Source organism: Hakea prostrata, chromosome 6 (assembly GCF_041222555.1).
Source record: "Hakea prostrata isolate BN-2017 chromosome 6, UWA_Hpros_2, whole genome shotgun sequence".
In the NCBI taxonomy this organism is placed as follows: domain Eukaryota; kingdom Viridiplantae; phylum Streptophyta; class Magnoliopsida; order Proteales; family Proteaceae; genus Hakea; species Hakea prostrata.
In genome coordinates, this window is record NC_142605.1 from 6,259,191 (window position 1) to 6,268,798 (window position 9,608).

Sequence of the window (9,608 nt, forward strand, 5' to 3'; positions counted from 1 at the left end):
TATGAGATGGAATACAACTCCGTCCTTCAGTACTGGGGGTTGGCTCAACATGAGCTTTCTAACTGCCACATTTCACTTTCTTGAATATACTGCAAACTTTTTTCAACTTTCTGACTCGGTCGATGCTTCCGCCCAGAAAAAATCCAAGAAGAAAAAAGATTCTAAGGAGATATTCGTTCCTCAATGGTTGCTAATGTAGACAGACCGAGTCACACAGGATCCTGAGAAGGCCGCTGAGTGGAGCTCTCTCGGCCTTATGCCTGCCTATTGTTAGGCCTTTTGCGACCCTGCAAGACAATGTTCTCGTTCGTCTTTCCACAAGGTATTATTTTTTTGAAATCCAGCCTAAAACCTAAATTAGACACCCTATTTGTTTTGGATGAAGAAGAAGTTGTTTGATGTTTGACCTTGAAGTTGGACCTTGAGTATGGTGTTGATATGTTTAGAAGGTCCTAGGAAGTCAAGTCGGACCTCTCCCTTAGTGTAGATTCGAAAACCCATAGAAAATTGATGATGGAATTCCCTACTTGAAGAGCTTGGTTGATTTAGAAAAGAAAATGCACCTTGATGAAGAGAAGATTGGTTGATGACCTTAGAGCATGGTTAGATATGATTCAAAGCCATTTTCCTATGCTAGGTAAGTTATAGTTGTTGTGTAGAAAGTTTCGTTTGATTCCGATAAGAGAAAGGCCCTCAAATCCCTGTTTTTGGCTATCTTGGTCGGCTGGGTCGACTGGGCCATGCTACCCACCCACTCGACCCAAGCAAACAGAATTCGAGCAAAATCTTCTGTTTAGGTCTATATTGCTATATATACCTCATAACTTCGTGTTTTTAGTATCTCTAGCCTCCAAAACACCTAGAGAACGAAGGAAACTCATCTCCAAGCCTCCTTTGGTGTAGAAGAAGATCTACATTCAACTCTCAAGCTTTTTCTCTCTTGTTCTTCAATCAAAGGTTAGTATTCAATCTATTATGCTATTGATTCATTCTTACTATGATCATTCTCTTCTCTGATCTGAGATTATGAGGAAGATATTGCATCTCTGCAATCATATCTTCTACATCTCTTCTCATTCTATATGCTATGATTTCATATTCATTCTCTACATGATTTTCATGATTTCTTCTTAAACTATGATCATGTTCTTATTTTGATTTCTTCTAGCATATTAGATGCATCTCTATGATCATTCTTACTCTTGATTTACTGTGTTCATATACTAGAATGAGATCTCATCATCTCTAGTTCATCTCTAGTTCATCTCTTTCATTCATAGCTTGTTTTCAATGAAAACCATGTTGATTTCCAAATTAGAAAGTCTTGTTTTCCAAAATAGAAACTATGATTCTAAATTAGTAAGTAATGGTTTTAATGGTGGTTTGATGTCTAAATTATGCTTTTTAGTCTTAGACTACTGTGTTAGACATTCCCTCCAAGTTTCGTCGCATTCCGGTTTGTGTAGCATAGGTTTCGGATCAAGATTCTCTTTTTATTTTTGGATTTGCTCTTGGGCAGATTGCCTGGGTCGACTGGAGCACTCAACCCAGCCACCAACCCAAAGGACAAAGCAACTCTATTTTTGATCCGTTTCGACTCCAATCTTTTGGAATCACTTCTTATGACCTATACATGTTTTGTCAAGCTTGTTTAGGTGATTTAGGATCTGTTCTCTGATTTCTTATTTGAAGACTATAAGTTTGGATTTCGAGGTGAGTATTCCAACTCACAATATGCCTATTTACATGTCTTTATGTATTATGACATGAATGCATGACTTAGCTACTGTTATGTTAGTTTCAATTATGATATGAATGCTGTAAGTACAGTAGGATCTTATTTCCTTATTTACTTTATGTACTTGATCATGAATGAATACTTATTCATGTATGTTTCTTATTCATTTAATCTTGTTTTATTATATTCTTCTATTTGATGAGATATCTGTCGTGGATGATATGACTGAATTATGATTGTGATTGTTTAGGTATGATTTGGGATTAGGGAATGTCCTTTTGACATTTCTGTCCTTGGACATCATTGGGGATAGTATGGGATATTTCCAATGTTGCCCTTTGACACTTTCCCGGATTATTGGTTGTCATACCTAGGACTTGTCTAGTAGTGTTTGGCTAGGATATTCCCTGTTATATTAGACCCAATTCGGAAGGGTATTGAGACCGAAAGACCCGTGGTAGCAATGGGGATTCATGGGCGCTCAAGACCGGTAACCAACCCGTGAGGGGACATGAATCACATTGTGGGGGCCATTTATGGGTAGGGTTGCATATGGATAGACTTGGGCTCATGGGCGCTTAAGACCAGTAACCAACCCATGAAAGGACATGAGAGCTTCCCGTTTACTATATGTGGATGACCTATAGGGTTGATGAGTCTGTAATTTGGGACTATGCTGACTCTAGTGTGAAGGATACCGGAAAGGATCGCCAGGGGTGAGGAATGGACGTATCTGGATCTGAGTTGATATAACTAAGTAGAAGACTTGCATTGGACTAGGCTTTACCTTGACATGCGCCAATACTTAGACCAAACGGTATGTGAGAGAGCAGTGACTTAACCCCCAGCCATGGATTGTCCAAGATGGATGAAGGACCCTTTGCCAACCGGCGTTGTGAGATGAGACCTACCCAAAGAAGTATGGTGCTATGACTTAAAGCATGTCTGCCAATAGAGACCAGCATACATATATAGAGTTAGAAGCATAATTGCATATATTGTTTCATATCATTTCATATATGTTTGTTTGTGAATGCATGTGAAGATGCTTATATATTGTTTCATATCATTTCATATATGTTTGTTTGTGAATGCATGTGAAGATGCTTATTGTGTTTGGCTTACTTGCTAAGTTCTTTTGAGCTTACCCTTCGGGGGACTTGTTTTTAGATGACATTGCAGGTACGAAAGAGTACTCGTGCCCCCAGCACGGAGAACCTTTCCTTATATGGTTCAGCTCTAGAAGTCCCTGGACAAGATAATGAACATCGAGGCAGCCAACACTCGGATTTGTACAGCATTGATAACTCCTATTGATGGCAGCCGGCATCATCTTATTCGTCGATGGGATCGTGCGCTAGATGCTGATCTGAAGCTTCAAGAGCATGACCCTAAAGTGAAGAAGATGAGGACTGAAGAAGAAGAAGAGCCGAATAAAGATGTTGATTAGATTCTCTTGTTTCTTCTAGACTTTATTTTACTTGTTTTAGCTTAGAGCTTGCTTTAGTTTTCGATCTACCTTCCGCATATGTTGTGGGGTATATTTCTGTTATACTCTACAGTTGTCTTTTGATTTGGTATCTTGTTATTCCACACTCTGATATTCTTTAGTGATCCTTCTGTGATCCTTTCTTGACTTTTATTATTAACTTATTAGAATACAATGATTTGTTCTTTCTTTGATTATGTTATTGTGCTAAATGGATATGATCGTTCCTAAACTTGATCTTTTGGTCTGTGGATCACTCCCCCGGGTAACCCAGTAGGGTATTGGTTGGGTGTATTTGGGCGGGATGTGACAATTTTTCTTGCTTTGTAATCTCTCCTGGGATTTTCTGATAATCTCCCTACCCTTCTAGGAATGTTGTGTTGAGCTTCTATCAACACATGGAGGCATTGAGCTGAGTTGGTCGTAGCGGCTCCTTGTTGCAGACTTGTGAAGAGAATCTGGCGAAAGCCAATTCTGAAGTGGACCGGCTGAGGAAAGCTGCCGAAGAGTTGAAGGAGAAGCATGATGAGCAGATGAACTCTTTGAAGAAAGAACTTGACTCGTCAACCATTCGTGCTGTTGCGCCGAACGTGAGGCCAGGAAGCAGAAGAATGCTGCTGTCGCGTTCGGTGAAAGCCTCGAGTTCTAGGCTAAGGATAACGAACGGCTGAAGAAGATGGCTATTCCTTGCAAGCCCGAACATCTTTCATCTTCGGAGGGACTGCATTTGAAAATATCTGAACAGTGTTCCCTTTAATGACCTGTTGGGCTCCTTCAACCTTCAAGCTTATCGAGAAGGGCAGAATGATGTCTGGAAAAATATTCTTGAATCTAATTCTTCTTTTGACACAACTCCCTTTCGAGAAGTGTGTCACAAGGAAATCTTCGAGAAGCTTGAGCTGCCTTTCCCTGACTGGGTTTTGGAAGAGGAGGATCCCATTCCACCAGGCCCAGATATTGAGAAGTATCTTGCTGACTTGCCGCCTCTTGAAGAACCTCAGAAGCCTGCCACGGACAAAGATTCTGACAAAGACTCTTCGACTGACAATGAGGGAGAACAATAGGAAACCATCTATAGGAATTTTATTTTTTTGTGTAAGGGTTGGCCCTCTACGATCTTAATGAAAAGAAATCTGTCTTCTTTTTCTCGAACTCTTCCAATGATTGCCTTGATACTTCCTCATATCATAACCAGGGAATTATTTATTCCCTCTCACAAGAGATATTTAATAATGATATAAGAATGATATAAGTTATCACATAGATTAACTTGTACCTTAACTGGAGACAACGTTCGGGAGAGTTTCGTTAGGTCAATTTTTGATTCTTCCGAACCTTTTGTGACACCTGGATTTCATCTCCCAACCACTCCCTCTTTTATGACGAAGCCCAAATGTTTCCTTGTATTTGTATACCAATTGCTCTTCCCAAGGAATTGGAAATACTCTTTTACTTAATATTGGTGCGACGGTTGGTATTTGGCAGTATCCTCATATCAGGTGCATCTTGTTCCACGTGAAAACCTAGTTCAGCCTTTGAGTTTCGAATTTGAAGAGCCGTTGTTGTGACACCCAGCCTAAATCTAGCCCGGAAACCCGGTGTGTTTTGGGTGAAGTCGGGTTTTGTTTAATGTTGACTTTGAAGTTTGACCATAATTTCAGTTTTACTATCTTTTAAAATCTTAGGAAGATGTCTTTGTGGGCCATCTCAGTAGAAGATATGGTGTTTGACCCAAAACCCATGGATATTGATGATGGTGTTTCCTTATGGAAAGCTTATTTGATTTGGTGTTGAACTATTTATTTGTGAAGAAGAACTTGATTGGTGGACCTAAAGCTTAGTTGGACCTGGTTTGAAGACATCCCTCCATACTAGGTAAGTAGTATGATGTGTTGAAAGAAGCCCATCCAAAAATATTGAAGTTTAGCCCATTAAATCCCTATTTTTGAATAAGTTGTCCGAGCAGTGGCATTTTGGTAAATATCTGTTTTGAAGGTTTTCAAAAGCTTTATTTCTTTTAATTTCGTGGTAAACTATTCCCACCATGTTTCTAAACCTCTATATAGTGTGGGATCGATCTTTGAACTTCCTCTTTGGCAACCAATCAACCAACAGGGTCAGTTTGCTCAGTTTGGTGAAACCCTAGTAATTCTTGAACTCTTTGTGCTATTTAAAAGGGGGAACTCCAAGTGTTTCACTCTCAATCTGTTTCTAAGTCTTTGGAGAACGTGGGAAGATCCCTAGATCCTCTCCTTCGAAGCCAAGACAGATCCTCAAGTATCTGTTCAGGTTTCTTCAGCGGTTTCTCTTCTAAAAGGTTGGTATTCAATTCGCTTCTTCTTTAATTCATTCTTTCTTCTCTACGTCTGATTTTCTGATCATGAGAAGGGTATTACACTACTGTAATGACCTCTTCTTTAATTCTTTTAGCCCTAGAGTGAATCCCCCAATTCACTCTATGATCTTGAAGCCATATGGCGATGATCCTTGAATTTGATTTCACCAAAGCTCTTAATGATACTTTCCCTAATTTCCTACCTATCTTTATTATTGTGGGGAAGGTCTCATATTATTACCATGACCTTCCCTTGTGTCCTCATGATTGAGGAGTTGATCCTTGTTTTTCCTTGGAACAATTGGCAACCCTTTTATTTTCTATTAATTCATTGGACCCTCCCCAAAACCTTTCTTGATTGTAAATTCTTTGCCCTAAGGGTGAATTTTTATTATCCCTAGTCTTTTTGTGGGATACACGGATTCTTGTTAGTAAATCCCTAATTGTATGATTTGAATTTATTTCCCTTCACTTTAATTGAGAACCTTATTTTCTCTCATTAGTAGACCCTTCCTAATTCAATTCTTTATTTTGAAATACTAATGAGATATTCCTTTATCTATCTTGGGTTGTTTTTGTGAGAATTAATTATGGGTAACTCTCATGGGAGGTAACCAACTCTCATGAGAGGTAACCATATCTGAAACCCTATTGTTCTTTTATTTGTTGGAAACTCCCCAACACCTTTTTCAGATTGTGCATTCTTTGTTTCTCTTTCCCATGGGTGAATCTTGATTCTTTGTTTCTCTTTCCCTTGGGTGATATTTGTGTTAACCTAAACTTGATCATTTATGTTTTCCTGTTTTATTGGCTATCAATTTATTTCCCTTCATCCGATGCTCTCAACCTTTTCATTGGGAGCCAAAAAAGGGTGAAATCCTAACCTCTTGGATCAAACCAAGAACCCTTAGTTTGATCTTGTTAACAGCCAATCAATGTGTTTTCTTTGCTAAAATTGTAACCTATCATTCTCTAATTGTTTATCCTTGATCACACTATATTTTCTTCATGATCCATGTTTAACCTAATTAGGATTTCTAATTATTCTTTCTTCGTTCTTGTTCTTGATTGAGATCAGGAAGAAGATGATGCATTCTTGCAACCATCTATTCCATGATCTCATTCTATTCTTTGAGATCTATGATCATCATCATGATCTTAACCCTAGCTAATAGATTCTTGAAACCTTAACCCTAACCCTTGAATGATCTTTCTGGAAACCTTTTGTAACCTTCCATGTGAGGGAAACCTCATGGGTAATGTTTCTATTAACCTAACTAGATTTCCTATGATTTCTTGTTATTTTCTTGATAACAATCATTCCCTTTCTTTTCGTGATCATAACCTTTTCATGAACCTTATGTTATGATGAAACCCTAACCCCTTTATTATTGACCTATTGAGATTGATTTTTCGGACTATGATCTCCCCCATGTCTTCATTTGGGTTAGGTTGTACTTGGTCTTCAACCCCATGAGCAAAGCACCCTTGTATAGCAATATACATGGGGGCGGTTGCTAGTGGCGGTCGATTGAACCAAGCGACCGCCTGGAGCGACCGCCCGGTTCTGCTTGCGGGAAAATGCCCTATTTTGCCCCCTGTTCGTTATAAATAGCATCCCTCGCCCTATTAACGCATTATTATGTTCGGGATTGCTATTTTGGGCGATTAGGCGGCAGTGGAATCGTGCAGGATTCAGGTCTGAAGTGCTGTTAATGATATAAAACCTTTTCTCTTCTATTCTTGGTGATTCTGATTAAGGTAATGAATCTCCATCTGCAATTCTCTTCTTTTTAACCTCTAATTGATATGAACCCATCTCCTTTTTGTTAGTGGTTACCCAATTGATTTGTTGTACTCCCTTTCCAATGTTCTTGATGAGATTCTGTCCAGAAACGAATCCCTGCATTTGTTAATTGATAGATTCAGTCAAGGGGAGAGTTTCTGGGTAATCCATTTATGATAATTGTTAGGTTTCTTTTCACCTAGTGTCTCTTGGAGTGTTAGATTCGAGACTTTGGCCATGATCACTTGAAATCCGGATTGAAAACAGATGATCAGAAGCCTGAGTTTCGGATTTGAAACTCTCTGTTTTTGGGGCGGTCACTAGTGGCGGTCGCTCAACCTAAGCGACCGGCCGGTTTCCAGTGTCTGTGTAAGTTTGATTTTGGATTTGTTTTGACTCTTGACTCTTTTATATTCTTGTAACCCTCTATATAGGTGTTCTCTGTTTCAAGTGGAAGTCTTATAATAGTTTCTGGAATTCAAGTTAGAGGAGTTTTACATAATTACAGGTAAGGACATGCATTCTTATTTATATGCAATTACATATACATGATGATTCTGTTGTTCTATTTACTATTCTTTGATCATGTAACTTGCTGTAATTGTATAAAGCATGTGAATCTTATTGTACACTTGCTGTTTGTGGTATTCCTTGATGTACTTCATCTTTCATGATATTGCACAACTGTTCATGGTATGATAAAGAGTGATTGTAGTGTGATTGTGATGGAAGGGGTATTCCATTGGGATATCTTGGCTTGGGATATCAGAAGGCTGTGGAATGGGACACATGCCTGCTGATGTCTCCAAAGCACTATCATGATTACTTGATGACATACTTAGGGAGTCTAGAATTGCATGGCTAGGTACCCCACATGCTATTACCCTTTCGGCAGGGGAATTGAAGCCGGGTGACCCGTGACAATGGTGACATGACTATGTTTCATCCAACAGCGGTAACCAGTCCGTGCGGAGACTCAGTGGTCCACTATTGGTCATGTAATGGTAGGGTTGCATATGTTAGGGTTGGGCTCATGGACGTCCAAGGAGCGGACCGGGTGTCGCGAGGAGTCATGAGAGCATCCGCCCCAACAATATGTGGATGACCATAGGGTTAAGGAGTGGAGTCCAACAGAGGTAGCCAGTCCGTGAGGATTCTTACTCCTAGGTTGCGAAGGATACTGAACCGAGTTGGTTGGTGCCATAGGGGAAGTATCTGGACTTCATATAGTATGTTACCATTATGACCTTGCATTGGATTAGAAACCCCGACATGCGCCAGTACTCATTGCCAATGGTTGTGGTGAGAGAGTGTTGACTTAACCCCTTGCCATGGTTTGAGAGCCAGGTGTGGACTTACCCCTTTGCCCAGGATCCCTACAGAGGTAACCAGTCCTTGCCGGATCAGAGTGATGAGACTTACCCAGAGGAGGGCTGGTGTATATCTTAAAGCATGTCAGCCATTAGAGACTTGCATAGTTAGATCTTAGTAGCATTCATATTTCTGCATACCATCCATATCATTTCATCTGTGCATTCGTGGATTGTATTGACATATATATGAGGATTGCTTGTTCCTTACTGAGTTCGTTGGAACTCATTCCTTTCATTGTATGTATTATATAAACTGTACAGGTGGTTGCACAATGTCGGAAGTTGGAGATGATTCATATGAAAGAGCTTTCTAGTATAAAGCTGATGTGAGACAGACAGTGGTACATGGACTTGTAGAGCATGAAGCCTCCTGAAGATGAAGATTATTTAGTTATTCTTTTTGCTTCCGCTTAACTCGATATTACTTTTGATTCTTGATCTTCCTTCTTTCGTTCGTTCTTGGATATTTATCGGAGTATTTGGACTCCTGTAACCTTTTTATTGATTATTGTACTATTTTTGCTCTTGATTCATGTATTTGTATTTATTATTATTGATAGACTAAAACCATGGATCCTGTGATGGTTCACATCCGCGGGTTGTCGGGCGGTTAACCGGGCCTTGCGGGCGGGGTGTGACAGTTGTCCCCTGAACGTTGATCCTGCATTTTTAGGAATTCGAAGCGTCTCTTCCATCTTGTCCCTTGATTAACTTGGGGTTTCAACCGTCGCATCTCTCCTTGAAGCTATTTAAGCTCCACAAGGGGACTTCATCCTTATCTTGCTATCTGCAAGTTATTTCCGGTAGATTTGCAAAGTAATATTATGTCCTCCTTTGCTGTCTCTGTACTCTTATCCTCCAACAATATCTTCGATCAGAATCTGAAC